This window comes from Protopterus annectens, chromosome 6.part1, assembly GCF_019279795.1.
Source record: "Protopterus annectens isolate FY-2018-M chromosome 6.part1, PAN1.0, whole genome shotgun sequence".
Lineage (NCBI taxonomy): Eukaryota > Metazoa > Chordata > Ceratodontiformes > Protopteridae > Protopterus > Protopterus annectens.
In genome coordinates, this window is record NC_056738.1 from 551,425,116 (window position 1) to 551,441,884 (window position 16,769).

Here is a 16,769-nt window from a genome sequence, read left to right on the forward strand (position 1 = left end):
GCAGTCATCTACGAACTTGGTTAGCCAATGGCTCTTGGCATTAGCTTTTACTTCTGAGAAGTAGATGCCACATGGAAGAGGTCCCAACATGGAGCCCTGACTGGTGAATGGTTTCTTAGTGGAGATAGTCTCACCATACCTGACTCCATAGATCCTGTCTGTGTAAAAAGCTGGCAATCCAGCAAGTTATGTAGGAGTTTATACCCAGTTCACTGTGTTCACCAACTACACTCAAGTTGGGTATTGTATCAAATTATTTAGCTAGGTCCAGGAAGGCAGTATGCACCATTTTCTCCTCATCCATTGTCTTGGTGACATTTAAAAAGATGTCCCCCAGGTTTAGTAGGCATGACCTTCCCTTGACAAGAGGTAAAATGGCTTGGGTCTAGTATCTGAAGACTATCTATGTCATGGTTGGTCATTTCCATGATAATTCATTCCATGGCTTTGCATATCAGACTAGTCAGACTAATCAGTCTGTAGTTTCAGAGATCAGTTGATGGTCCATCCTTGTGAAGTAGGATGACCACTGCAGTTTCCCATTCTCATGGTACAAAGCCTGTTTTGAGGCTGTAGTTGAAAAGTGATACAAGCAGTTCTGATAGATCATGTTTCAGTAGTTGGATGGGTGGTTATGCTTGTAAGTATTTGATGGGAGGAAGCGGGAGGTGAGATGTGAGCTGAATTTATCAGCTAGCAGATTCACTATGTCACTCTGCTCAGTGAAGTGGCACCATTGGCCATTAGTTTGACACACTGCTGTGTGCGGCCTTTGAAGTTATGGACATAGCTGTAGAGATTCCTGTGGCTGTCTTTAGCCTGTAAGGCTAACTTGACCCTAGTAACTGGCCTTGTTGAACTTAATTAGTCCTTAAGGTTTCCTGTTTAGTTTAATTAGACATCTCGTATCATTATGGGAGTTGCTGTTCCTGATTTTAGCCATGAGTATTTTCCTTTCATTATACACCCTATTAAGGTTAGGATTCACCAGTGTGGTTTGTTTTTAGGATTGGTTTTGGTTTACGTCTAGTAGGTACAGCAGCCTCTATACAGCTATGTACATGGCTGTATAGGGTATCTGTGAACAATTCCACATAGGTTGTTGTGAACTTGAGGTTAGGAGGAGTGTTAAATTTTGAAAGACTGTTACTTAATAGGATGTAGTTTGTTATGGAATAATTACTGACTGTTACAGGATTTTCTGGGGTTACCAAGCTGATTTTTATTTTGAAGCAAACAGTTTTGTGGTCCGACCATTGAGGATGTGACACTTGGAGGGGGTGCAGCATTCTCTCATATTTGTGAGTACAAGGTCCAGTATTTGAACCTCTGGTGGGTGTGCACACTGTTTGGCAAGGTTATTGCTGTTAATAAATGTCAGGAATTATTGTGGCTATGAGTCTGAGGCAGTGTATGTTCCCAAGTCTGTAGAGGAGTAGTTAAAATCTCCCAAAAATAGGGTATTTGGTTTAACTGTAAGTGTCTCCAGTAGGTCTAGGTACAATCTACAGGATTTCTGGAACATAGAGGGTGACCTATAGCATGCTAGAATATGGCAGCCAGAGTTTATCTGAGTGATACTGAGCAAAGTAAAGGATTCCAGCTTTTGTGTGACTAACAACTTTACTGTACTTAATTTAGTATTTAAAAAAATAAGAAAAAGAGGACTCCCACTAAGACGCTGTATTGTAAAAAAACAGGTAAGCAACAAAATTAACAGAGTAGCCACAACCAGGGTAATTCCAGTACTAATAAGTGAGGTAACAGCAAGGCACTGCAGAACTAAAAAAAACTTTAATAAAAAACAATAAAAATGTTAAGCTCTTTCAGACTGTAATGCCCCTTCCTCAGATCTATTTAAAAGCAAATTACAGCATCATTATATGATGTGTTGCATCCAATCAATAAAAGTGAAAAGGATCAACTCATTCTTTCATGTATACATCATTAGCAGGAAGAATTCAATTAGTCAAAGGCACCTACTCAGCCTCCGCCCCTTCAGGGCTGGTTTAAAAGGATATTTCGTATTTAGTCCAGGGATTCTATAAGCTTATAACTCTCCTATCCATTTCATTTCTCTAATTTCTGTGACATTATCCATGTCACCACCCCTAGAATTATTTCTCAGTGTCTGCTCTAAAATGAAAACAGTGAGACACATTTTCTTGAATATGTTTAACTAAATGGTTCTTCATATCTACTAATCTAATGTCACTAATATGTTTAAAAACCCTGTATTTCAATTGTCTAGTAATTTTCCCCACATAAAAACTGCTGCAGAGGTCACATGTAGCTATATAAACTACATTCCAGGTGGTACAATCTGCATTAAAATTTAGAAAGTAAGACTTTCCACTAACAGGATGTATAAAACAATCTTCAGTATTTATATATTTACAGTTAATTCATCCTCAACATGGGTGAGTTCCTTTAAAACTGGAAGAAAATTCTGTTTTCCTTGGCTGATCATTGCAAAGCAATTGTTTCACATTCTGATTATTTCTATAAGCAAAACAGAGTATATCCTCCACTATTTCTCTTATTTCATCATCTGAAGTTAATATTTACCAATTATGTTTATGGTGTTGCAAATGCCTTTCATATCATTGGAATATGTCAGAACCACTCTAATATCCTTCTTTTCTTGATGTATACTTGGTATATCATATGAATTCTCCTCTTTCAATAAATAAGGTCTATCCTCTCCTCTCTTACACCTGACATAATATTGTACTGATCCTACCTCAGAGGGAGCATATCCTGTCTTTTTAAATTGGTCACTCATCATATACACAACTCTATCAAAATCATATTTTCTAGTGTGGAGTCTAGATGTCCTTAAGAACTGATCTTTCAATATATTGGCATGAACATGTCTGGAGTGCATAGAGGATCTTAGTAGAATGTTGTTTTAGGTTCATAGGTTCATAGGTAGGTACTAGGCTATCGGCCCAAGGGCCTACATAAGCCTAGCAACAAGGTTCCATGGCTTACACCACCCAAGAAAGTTATTTTCCTGTGCCACTGTTTTTCCAACAATTTTCCTAAAAAGTTTGCTGTGCATATCACCATTCACACTTTGTAGTATCCTAACATCAAGAAAATCCATAGTGGCACATTGGGTGGGTTCCAATGTCCTACAGAACACCCCCTTTGGGCAATACTTGAGATTATACTAACATTTTGTGAATGATATTTTTATTCTATGGGGAGGCAACATGGATCAATTGCAAGTATTTCATGAATATCTTGAAGACACTACCATTTGTGGTTTACTCTGAATTATAATGAAATTACTATGGATTTTTTTATTGTTTTTTATTAAAGTTTTTTAGTTTTGCAGTGCCTTGCTGTTGCCTCACTTATTAGTACTTGAATTACCCTGGCTGTGGTGACTCTTTTCATTTTGTTGGTTATATAATAATTTAATATTTAGTTATATGTGGTTTCTGTGATATTTCTGAGTTTATTTAAATTCTCTTTGAATTCTGTGGTAACTGATTTTGATTATTCATTGCTTTTAGAATTTTTTATTCATTTGCTGTTGAATATGGATTCCTTACAAGAGTATGCCATTAATGATTAACTAAAACACAAGTTTCATTTACCGTGTGCTAAATGCTATGTATATTTAAAGGTAGCACCTGATAACACTGGTGATCTTTGTTTCTCATGTTAAAAGTTGGATAATTTATTAGTAGTAAATCTTGACTTACTGATGATGATTGCACTTGTGCAATTGGCACAGCTTGGAGAACTGTTGTTACATAGATTAATGACTGGACTGATGAGATAAATAATGTTAGGCAAAGAGCAAACGGAACACATTTAGGAAATGATGTGTCTATTATCTGCAAAGATCACTCAACCCCTTACTGATCAATTAATATACCACTGACAACGTTGGAATTCTGGATATGAGTTCTCAGCAATCTGAGGATTCAGAGCTTATAGAAGAAAATAAAAAATAAAGAAAAAAAGAAAGGAAGGAAGAAGTTCACAACAAATAAGGAAGAAAAATAAACTGATAAATATCTGTAAAGTAAAGAGAGTACAGACAAAAAGAGTGCTGCTTTGTTATATAACATACAGATTACAGGGATTAATAACATTTTCCTACCAGAAAGCCTTCCAGCTATAGAAGAAAATGACATTTTTCAAAATAGATGGTAGAATAAAAAGGCAAAGGGCAGGTGAAAAAGAAGAAATCAAAATTGAATGCGGAAGGATTTAAGGACATTACTATAAGAAAAAAGAGGAGAAAGAAGAACGTTGACAACATGGCTCAATCTATGAATGTACATAACCGGCTGGATGAGAACTATGTGCTTTCAAATGTAATAAGAAATGAAACCAGTGGCATTAATAAGGCCAATGGTGATGCAAATCATTTGTTTGTAACAACTGATAGAGCAGATATTACTGAATTGGAAGTTGAAGATTTTTCAGATCTTGCCAGAAAAGATGTTCTTGTAATTGGATACTCAGTTATTAGGGGAAATGATACTTATATTTGCTGAGAATATAATGAACATTGAATAGTGTTATGCTTGCAGGAGCAAAAATAAAAGATGGGAAACAAGCCTTAGAACAAATTTGTTTTTATTTATGTTGGTGCAAATTATCTTATCCGCAAAGACTCTGACTGTTAGGGACCTTATAGCCCTCTTAGATAGCATAGCTTATCTTGTATAGGTGTTAGGATTTTTTCACTAATCACATATAGAAAGGAGAGTCATGACACCAGAAATGAAAGAGTTCTTGGAAAAATACCTATACAAAAAAATGTTCTATTTTAAATAATGTAAACGTGTAGGGCATCCAAGCCTAATTTTGGGCATACATGTTTAGACAGGATGGTGTGAACTTGTCAAGGTCAGGGAAGAGAATTTTTGCAGCAGATATTTAAGCAATAAGTGACGATGTGGTGTGGTATATTGAAGATTTACCCACGGGTGGTGTGGTTTAATCATGAGGGTGAAGCCTGAGTGATTAAATAAAGCCAACTGTGGGTAAATTTCAGTATACCACAACCACAGAGTCAGTTATTGCTATTATACAATGACATTATTTAAGAACCAAAATACTTACTTTTCTTAAACAATATCTTTGTATAATGGCGCATTACTGCTCTTCCGCTGGTTGTGATACACTGCTTCCTTGTTTTTATGTACTGAGCATGCATATGGGACTTGCGTCCCACACATACCCAGTACATCAATGCTTATAAACGGAAGCAATGGAGAAAAGAAAGTCTCCGTTGCTCCATTTTTTTCTTTTTTATTTCTTAAAAAAAATGTTTTCAGCACTTTATACCAACAGAAAAAAGTTCAGGCGACCGGACCTTTTTCTCTTGGTATATTGCGGGATTTACAATGGGCATGCTGGCCAATCAGCATGCACGTTTTGGAATATTGATGGGGGGGGGGGTCACTGTATAATTTGCAATATTTGACAAACACAAGTCAAGATTTTTGCCATGTCTAAAATTTAACAGTTCACAGATAGCAACATTTGATGCATCTCTTATGGTTGTTAATGCTAGGAGCATTAATAATTGTTTTTATTTGAAAATTTACTATGTTCCCACAAGATTGATGTTGTTATTTTTTGTAAAACAAGAACAATGACTAGAAACCAGTTCTGTCAGGGTATAAATGTTTTGACTATAACAGACATTCTAAAAAAGATCAGGTGGAGGTGTTATGATAGGAAATAAAGATAGTTATGAGACTTGTGATTATTACATGTTCATTGATAACACTGATACTATAGATTCTGTAAATAGCACAATAAAGACAACCCTGGAAAACATAACAATTGTTGGAGTGTATAGACCACTCAAGTCAAATGCTGATGACGTAGAAGAATTCAAACACTTCATGCATGACATTCAGCAGGGAAGAATAATAGTGGCCTGGGACTTAAATGTACCAGAAACAGACTGGAATAATATCGATTCAACAACATTAGTAATGACATTATTCACAACTTATGTTCAGGAACAACAATTACTTCATATTGTAAAAAAGCCTATCAGAGAACGGAATATACTAGACATTGCTCATGTTCTTAAAGAAATTACTTTTACTTCATGTCAAGTTTACCACTGTTGATGTGCAATGATCATGGGGTTATAAAGGTTAATTTGTTGCTAGATAATTCTACCAAAATGAAATCAAACCAATGTACAAAACATTAACAACAGATGATATGGAAGCAAAACAGTCACCATGAAAAACTAATTAGAGTGATGCGTTCAGTGGAAAAGCTGCAGAAGGAATGTGGAAAATTTTGAAAGAGAACTTGAATCAATGAAAAAATAAATATTTAATATTAAGCTCTATACACACAGTGTTAGGAAGATATATTTTCATAAAATAAGATACTTGATTAAGATGAGACAAAATGGAAAAGATACTAAACTACAACTTTGAAAACTGAAATTAGACAAATTAAACATAGTGTGAGACAAGATCAAGAAAAAAAATTGAAGAAAATTTATATAAAGATATTGAGCATAATAGAAAACCATTTTATAGATACAGAAGATGTGGAAGGAGTAAAGACATACAAATTGATACACTGTGTGTAGATTCTAAACTTATTATCAGACACAGCAAATAATAGATATATTTACAAAAGCTTATGCAAAGCAGTCTGGCTCCTTAAAGGGATTGATACATTGTCCTGGTGACATCAAGGTGACCTCAGATACTGAAATCAAATTAGATTATATTGAAAAAGAACTACACAATCTGGATCCAAACAAAGCACAGGAAGGAGATGGAATTAATAATTATGACCTGAGAACACTTCAGCAAAAACTTGCACTACTATTATATTTATTATTTACTAGGTCATATAAATATCGGGAGATTCCTCAAGATTGGAAACATGCACTTGTTAAACCTGTTAAACCATTAAGTTTACTTTCATGTTGTGAAAAAATAACGGAGAGGGTAATATTGGACATGTCAGAACTGGAAAGGTTGGGACTTGAAACCATATAACATATGCATATGTTGAAAACAGATCTATTACCACCTGTAACATGATATTCTATAACAATATAATAGTTATGAAAGAAAAACTGTGCTGTGATGTAATTTATATAGATTTACCTTCAACATTTGACAGGGGCATACACAAAACACTGACTGATAAATTAGAACTACAAGGTATTGATGTACTCTTGATAAGATGGATAGCTGCATGGCTTACAAATAGGACATGGCAAGTATCATACAACAATACAACAAGAAATTCAAAGTTACAGTCAGTGTGTCTCACACAGCTCTGTCCTGGGCCCATATTTGTTTAGATTGTAGCTTTCAGATCTGCCTTTTTCATCTGCAGTATTGTACAGTCTGTATGCAGATGATGTGAAACTGGGTAAACTGATTACATATGTTTCACATAGGGCATGTTTACACAAAAACTTGACTAAATTGACCATTTGGGCATGAGAGAATACTATGCTGATAAATACATCAAATACTAAGCATATAAGATTTGGGAGACATAAACTGAAAGGTGAATATTTAATACAGCATACAATGATTGAAACTGTATATTCATTTAATGACCTCGGTATATGAGTAGAGCCAGCTTTGACCTTTTCTCACCATAGCAGCCAATTGATTAATGATAGTTGTAGAACTATAGGTTTTCATAAAAAGATTTATAAAGTCTAGGAATTCAGAAATGATGAAGCCATTGTCTGTTAGTTACATTAGACCCAAACTTGAGTATGGGATAACAATATGAAAACCTTATAAGAAAACAAGCATGCATAAATTAGAAAAGAGTACAGAGAAAATATAGCAATGGCATCCACGAATGTGAAAATTTAAATTATTATGACAGACTACAATATCTGAACTTGTACAGTTTCTCATATAGACATTTTAGAGGTATATTCAGGTATATAAGACATTTAGAAACAAATACCTCTGGAAATGTTTGCGCTTATCAAAAAGTAGTAGAGAATCATCAGACAAACTATGTAGAAGATTCTATATTAACGAAAAGTGTACTAACTGGTTCTCTGACAGAGCAGCTGATGCATGGAATAGACTACTAAATTACATTAAAATTGGAACTAGTTTAGATATTTTTAAAACAACCTGGACACTTATGGGAACATCTGTTTTTGTATATTGGCAGGCTAAAAGGGCATTAAAGACCATGCTTGAAATATTTGTATGTATGTATGTATGTTATGTGACTTTGTCTATGGTGATTTGTAAGTGGATCATCTCCAGGGTATCATCCTGTTTAACCAACCTAGAGTTATATTTGTTGCTAATGTAGTCAAGACTCCTCCACATTTTGTCCCTCTCTGTGGAGTTGATGGCCTAAATGGCAATGAAGCCATGTACTACTGGAGTGTTTTCTGTTTATTTAAACCAAGGAGAGCTTGTAGGGTGTGATTTTCCTGTTTGGTCTCCAAGCATTTACAGTAACAACTTTAGTTTTTTTTTTTTTTTGTTTTTCTGTTTTTTTTTTAGGTTCATAGGTTCATATGTAGGTACTAGGCTATCGGTCCTAGGGCCTATACAAGCCTAGCCAAAAAAGGTACCCTGGCTTTCGCCACCCAAGAAAATTATTTTCCTGTGCCCTTGTCAAGCTGAGCCACAGAGGTGATCCCCGGGGTGAATTTCCAATTTCCCATCCAATTATCAAGATTTTTTTTTTGAAGAGTGCTAATGAGCAGCTTTGTTTGATATAGATGGAGAGTTTGTTCCAGAGTATGAGAAGTCTCTGGGACAGGAATCTATCCCTCCAGCATGTTCTGTTTATTATGGTGACAAGGTTTAAGTCCCTAGAGCGTGTAGGTTGGAGGTATTGGGATTTCTTTAAATGGAGCATGTCCAACAGCTCTGGGTTTGACATAGCTTTGTATGTTAGGCAGAGATCGCCTCTGAGTAGGTGATATGTGACGGAGTACCGTAGGGCAACTGTTTGAGTCCGGTAATCCTCTTTGTGAGGTATTTCTGCGGCCTTTCCAGTTGTTGTCGATGTCTTGTGAGGTACATACCAAAAGGGAAGTTGTACTCTATAATGGGTCTAATGAGTGACGAGTAGAGGGGAATAATGACCTCTTTTTTCCTGGATGAGGTGTGCCACATAGAAGGATTTCCTGACTACTGTGGCGATGTGATTATCAAAGGAGAGACTACTGTCCACCTGTGTCCCAAGGTCTCTTATCACACTTTCGGTGTTAAGTAGACTACCACCTATGTGGTAGCTCATGGGTACAGAGTTTTTACCAAAGGGGATGACAATGCACATTTTGGCATTGAGCTTGAGGCCATGGCTTTGACACCATGCATCTATCTCAGTGAGGACATTTTGTAGGATGTCCACATCATTAGGAGTTTCAGTTATGGCTCCTAGTTTGCAGTCATCTGTGAACTTCATTAGCCAAAGACCTTCTGTGTTAGCCTGCACTTCAGAAAAGTCTGTACCAAACAAGAGAGGACCCAGGACTGAACCCTGTGATACTCCACTTGTCACTGGTCTTAAGTCGGATCTGGAGTCTGCTACTTTCATAGTGTGGGTTCTGTCAGTGAGCCAGTTGGCAACCCATCTTGTGACATAGGGATTTATACCTAGTTTAGTGAGTTTATCTATAATTCCAGAGTGGGGGGTGGTGTCAGAAGTCTTGGCGAGATCTAGATAGGCTGTGTGAACCACCTTACGCTCATCTACCGCTTTGGTGACTGCTTCAAAGAAGTCAGTCAGGGTTAGGAGACATGATCTGCCTTTTACAAACCCAAACTGGGTGGGGTCCAGAGTTTGGAGATTACCAATGTCTTTGTTTATAAGTTCCATGATGATACATTCCATGGCCTTGCAGACCAGGTTTGTTAGGCTAATAGGGTGGTAGTTCCCGGGGTCCATGGTGGCTCCCCCTTTGTAGAGAGGGATAATGATCACTGTGCACCATTCAGTGGGCACAAATCCTTAGGTGAAGCTATGATTGAACATTGTGCTTAGGTGGGGTGCCAGTTCATTCTGTAGTTCATGTAGAACGCAGCCTGGGATGTCGTCAGGTCCCATGGATGCTGTATTCTTGGCTTTGGAGAGTGTGTTTTTTACCTGTACAGTCGTGATTACAGGAGCTTTGCATTCTTCTAGTATAAAGATTGGCCCTTTAGGGGGTGGGGGGGTAAAGCTAGCACTGAACCTGTCTGCCAGGATGTTGGCAATATCAGTTGGTTCTGTATAGTTAGTGCCATTGTGCTGTACTCAGAGCAGATCTGAGTGTTGCCATTGAGATTCTTGACATAGCTATAGAATTCTTTGTGGTTGTCTTTAGAATCAGTGGCGATTTTGTTTTCATAACCAGCTTTGAAGGATTTATGACAGATCTCAGCTTCTTACTGAGGATGACCAGGGAGTTCTTCCAGTCATGAGATTTTTACTCTTTTTTTTTGCAACAGTTTCTTTCTTCTGTTGTAGAGTTTGTTTATGGCAGGGGACCAGCAGATTGGCTTCCTTTTTTGGAGGATAGCATCTTGGTTCTGTTAGTGATAGAACAATCCATGCACTTGTGTAAGTGCTTATAAAGTGCATTTGTGTAGGATTCAGCAATCGTACATCTATTGTCTGACTGCATGGGTGTCGTGAAGTTTTCCACTTCTGTCTTAAGAAGCGTGAAGTTGACTTTGAAGAAATTTTTTATGGTGGTTTCCCTAATGGGGGGTGAGGGCAGGATGTGGATGTCTAGGCTGATTAGCTTGTGGTCAGATCTGAGGAATGAGGAATTGACCTCTGGTGTGAAACACCAGTCGCCCATGTTGGTAATGACCAGGTCTAGGATATTGCTGCCCCTGGTGGGGGTGTGGATAAGTTGATCCAAGGTGTTGGAATTTATGAATTCCAGAAAACATTGAGCAAAAGAGCTGGTACATGAGTAGTTTTCCCAGTTAATGGTGGGGTAGTTGAATTCGCCCATTATTAGGGTGTTGGGTTATACCCTAATATTTTCCAGTGTATCAAGAAATGAGGAGTGGGAATCCTGGGGCATGGTGGGGGATCTGTAGCAAGTTACAATTTGGATTGCGGTCTTGCCCAGAGTTAGTTGCATTTGGATAATCTCAGATGCATTATGCTGAGCAACTAGCCTGGAGGTGTGGATATCCTTAATGAATATGGACATGCCTTCACCTTTGGTGTTTTGGTCCAGGTTAGGTGGCCGAAAGGTGTGGTATGAATTATAGCCTGGTAATGCAGGGATGCTATCTAGAGCCTTGAACCAGGTCTCTGTCACTGCACAGATGTCGATGTTCTCTGTTTAAGGAGTGCCTCGAGTGAATGTATTTTGAGGTTTAGATTTCTAGCATTGAGTAGCACTACCCTCAGATTTTGCTTGCTTGTACCTGTTACGGTAGTGAATTTGTCATTTGAACCTTGCCTAAAAAAGGCATTATAGGGGTGGCAAGAGACTTAGCCAGTATCCGGAATCCCAAGGGCGACAGGTGCAGGCCATCTCTGGCAAAGCATCGTGGTCTGTCGATCATGTCATCCCAGGCAGACAGATACTGGATCCCCTTAGAATGACACCAGAAGCTTAGCCAATTGTTGAAGTCAATCATTTTGTCCTTGTACTGTGGTATCATTTTGGGTGATGGCAGGATGCTACTCAGGGCTAGGGTCATACCTGCCTTGGCTACAAGATCGGTGAGCTACTCCATGTCTCTTTTCATGTAGTCCAGGGAGGTACATCTCAAGGTCATTCACACCAACATAGACAATGACAGAGTCATATTTGTACTTGTTGTGAAGTGACCTGAGTGTGTGTATTATGTGGTGGATCCTGGCACCCATCAGGCAGCTAACAGTTACTTTCACCTTGTTTAGCCTAGTGAGTGTGCCTGACTATAGAGTCACCTATGACTAGAGTGTTGCGTATGGTTTTATGCCTTATGGGCTGTGGTTGAGTGGCACTTTGAGTTTGTGGGCTATGTGTCATTTGGGTTGTGTTGGGGGGTGAAGGTTGCATGCATTTCTGCTTTGGAGGTCTCTGTTGCTTGAGCAGATTTTATTGAGAGCCTCCATGAATGTAGGTGTGTGTTTTGTGTTGTTATGTGTGTTTTTTGGTGGTGTAGGTTTTGAGGGACTATGTGATGAGTGTGGTGTGGTGCAAGTGTTTACCTTCTCCTCTTGACTGTCTAGTTCAGTCTTGGGTGAAGAGAGCTTTGCTTCCTGTTTATCTATATAAGTGCATCTCTCACAGGTTGTAGTGTTGGGTGGTAGGAGGAGAGGGTTGTCTGTGTACATGAGGCAATTGCTGCATTGCCCCAAGATGCCCAGATTTATCAGGTAGACAGGAGAAAACACTGGGAGCTGACCCTTAGACATGCCTGGATAGGTGCTTATTTATTAAGTACTAAAAACTGTTTTCATCTAGACAAGTGAGGAAAGTTGAGCGCTGTAGTAACTTGTAGCTTATTTAGTGCTTAGAACAAGTTCTGAACAAGTGCTGAGCTTAAAGAAACAGATTTGAGTGCTAAAACTAAAAAAAACTGGCTAGTTCTAAAATTTGAAGAGCAGACTTTATGGCGCCAGGAATAGTTTAACCCTAGCTAAGAGCCTATGCATAAAGTGTATTTTTTTAATATAACAGTAGCAAATGAGCAAACTGATTTAAACAAAGTAACCAATAAAAAGCTAAAAACTGAGCCCTGTTCCAGCAGTCTTTGATCAGACAAGTTCTAACTGCACACTCCTGCCACTAGGGTGCAGGGGAATCTTCTCCAAAAAAAAGATGGTCTGGATTAGTGCTTAAGTTATACAAACAAAGCTAGATTCAGCTGGTCTGAATTTAATATATGCTACAGCAAACAAGGCATACCAATTTCAGAAATAAACACTTCAAATAAGCAGGCACAATAAGTCTTTAACCAGAAACTCCCAGCTGAAAAGGGCAGAATCTACCATCTCCTCCCATAAGAGTGCAGACCACATCTTCTTAATGTAAAATAACTGGCCCAAACCAAAGTGTTTAGACCAGAACTAATATACTTTTAGATTAACAGACACTAAGCCTTCAGAGAGCATCTCCCAACTTAGAAGGATGTAAGCTATATGTCCTGCCACAACAGAGCAGACCACACACCTTCTTAATGTAAAACAACTGGTCTGAAGCACAAGTGCTTCAACCAAAGGCTTAGAATAACAGTTACAATTTAATCAGGCTACTAACAAGCAGTAATAAATGCAGCAGAATGAATGCAATAAAGTAGGATGAAACACAAATACAGTAAAAGCAGATGAATAAAGTGCAATTTTTTATATAACAATAGAAAACGAGCAAACTGATTTAAACAAATTACCCAATTAAGTTCTAACTGCACACTCCTGCCACTAGGGTGCAGGGGAACCTTCTGCAAAAAAGATGACCTGGATTAGTGCTCAAGTTATACAAACAAAGCTAGATTCAGCATGAACATGAAACAATTGCTATATTATCTCAGGATGTCCATATCTTCCAAGATGGTTTATGGAGACATTTGGAAATTGCATATCTATTTTGTCTGGACCTTTATTTTGATGGACTACTGTGGGCTGTGGACTGGTGTGGAGGTGTGGTAGTCTGGCTGTGGCAGAGTATGTAATTTATTTTGGCTCAGAACAGTTTAGAATTGTTTTGATATTTGTGCTAAAGATTGGCATAATAGGATTGTATATCTTATTTAATTTGTTTTTAGTATGATTTCTAAGCTGTCTAAAAATCTTTAAGCTGGTTTGTGTTTTCCTGCAGTGACATTCTTTTCAAGTTTTATCTCATTGTGACATATGTTATTTGGTTTGCTTGGTTAACCAAGGTGCAGGGTTTGATTTAATTCTTTTTGTATGGATGGCAGCAAGATCGGTAATGTTGTTGAGAAAAGTTGTATTGAATTACAATTGCTTCATCTAGAGGCAAAGTCTTAAATTCGTCCAACTGTTGAGAGATAGGTGAGAGATAAAGGCGTCCTTGCTAAAAGAAGTAAGACTGAGTACTTGGTTGTATAGGATTGTTTTGCTTTGTTTATGTGGCTATGGTGTCATACTGTAAAAGTTGGTAGATTATCACAAATTATTACAGCAAGGCAATCTGAAGTGCTTATATGGTTTGGCTGAAAGGAGAGGATCCAGTCTAGTGTAGAATGCCTGTTACTGCTTTTATTGAGTCTACTGGGGGAGGTGATTAACTGAGTGAAACTGTCAAGAATGATAGCATTTGAAGGGGAGTCTGGGTTAGTAACTTGTCAACCAATGTTTAAATCATACAGAATGGTTTCCTGGGGGATATTGCAATTTGCCTGACAAGAAAATGGTCTGCTGTTTGGATATTGTTACTGGAAGGTATATATAAGGCTGCTATGCATATTTTGTTTATTTTTATTTGTTCTGAAAGAGATATAAGTACTTCTGAACTGCCAAATTTTGGGGGAATAAGTGGATGAAGAATGAAGTTGAAGGTGTCTTTATAGATGAAGGCCACACCTCTCCCTTTTTATTTCTTCTGTCAAGACTAAGGATATTGTAACCAGGGGGCAGGATTTCTATATTTTCCATGTCTTATTCGAGTCTAGGTCTTGTTTAAGTCAAGTTTATATTAGTTAGAAAGTCATGGGAATACAGAGCAATATATACATTGAGGTCAGACAGTTTGTTATGGATGATTTGTGCATTTATGTTTAAGAACAGTAAAGTAAATACAGATGAAGGGAGAGAAACTGGATAATGTCGGTTAATTGACTGAGTTTTGTGGTTCTTTCTTTGGGCCTATATTAGGATAGATGTCACCACTAAAGTACAGTGGTTTTATGAAGTGATGATTGAAGTTGAGGCATTTGAATATATGTTTATTTATTATGCACAGCTATTGGAGAATGGGGTTGTAATTCAGGTATCTAATTTTAAATAGGCTAGTATTTATAGGGATAGAGATGTGGTGATATGATGTGATGGCAGGGCATAGAGTTTTGCTCTGGATTATGTGTACTTGAGGGAGAAATAAAACTGGTTGGAAGGGGTGAGAGATAGGATGTAAGATAGCAAAGCAGTGATGGCAACAGAAATGAAGTTATTGCAAATGTTCATTTTTTTGTGAAGAGCAATAACAGGACAAGAGAGATGATAAAAGATAAGCAGGTATGGAAAGCTGTAGGTGGAAGTAAGCTCTATAATGTACTCTGTAAGAGAGTTGAAAAACCAGAGTGAATGAAGGGTGTGGTATGGAGGAAAAAGGTTAGAGTTAATTAGAGAATTTGATTGGATAGGATGAGTATTAGGTAACTTAATAGGAGGAGTGTTGCGCAGGATTGAAGTGGGTAGAGGTAGATAAGATAAATGTAGAGGAGGTGGGGTGGCTGGAATTGGTGGTAGGGTAGGAGAGTGTAGAGAGTTCAAGTGGAGCAAAGGTGAACTGAGCAGGACTGACATGAGCCAGGCAAGTTTCTGAGTATCAGAAACAGTCAGTTTTGATAATTAAATGCTAGTTAAATATTGCAAGTATAATCATGAAGAAAAATAAAAGAACAGTTACCAGGTATAAATGCTTTGTTGATATAGATAGAAATGATCTAGGGTCAAGAGTACATTTTTGTGAAAGTTGAGTGTGTGAAAGAAAAGAGTTGGATGTATGCTCAATAAGAGATAAGATAATTTTTCTAGATCAGCAACTTGAGTTGTTAATAAGAACCATCTAGGTCAGCAGCTCGAGTTGTTAGTATAGACCAGTCTTCACTGAAAGGATTAGTAGCAGTATGCTTAAATGCTTAATTTTTTAAAAGAAGGAAAAGGTGTTTGTGGGGAAGGAAGCCATGCCTATCATGGTATAATGGCTTTAACAAGCCTGAACTACATTGATACATAAAGTGTTAATTTATGAATTGTTTTTATATCTACTTATTTCTACTACTACAATTTAGTTTTAGTAATCATAATAAAACTGAACTAGCACTTGAACTCCACTATATATTACAAACAAAAAAGTCCAAGCCAATATATAAGGATAACTGTATATGCTTCCTATCAAACTTTTGGTCTGACACTGAAATATATTGCAAAATTAGAAGATGTCTGTGTGTGCTCTACCCAAAAGGGTGCATTCCACTAGTACATGTCAAACACTGCCCCTTAAAATGTCAGTAACAGTCATATATTTTCTCTTTGCAAGCATCAAAAATGGTGTTGTTGTTATATATAGGAAGAAAATGTAGTAGTGTAAAGAAAAATGAATTCCTATCTGTATTATAATTTTCAAGATGTAATTTAATTTCACTAAATGGCAAAAGTGAAAATAAATAATAATATAAAACATTTGCAAAACTCACCCATCTGCTTAATATACTTTGGTATGAACACTGCTTGGCTAACTGGAAAACTAAGAGACAAAATACAGACTAATCTGTGCTGGAAGGTAAATATTAATACATATATTAAAATAAAATCTAGTTTAGTTTGAAAAGAAAAACCTTGTCTTGCTAAAAGCAGAGCTAGACGTTGTCTCTCTTGACATTACTAAGAAAGCAACCTAGCAGTGTAAACCATTCTGCACATGAAGGTCTATGTGTGAGTCTATAGTTTAATGAGGTCAGAAGTTCTCATGAAGAGTTTTTTTTTTACTTCATTACTATCATATTCATTGGTAGGTGTACATGTGTGGACACTCATATATGCACATAGATATACACACTTGCTGCATGCCTACCTACAGGAAATTTAAGGGACTGCCAGATTCACCTGTTGGCATGTTTTTGGAATGG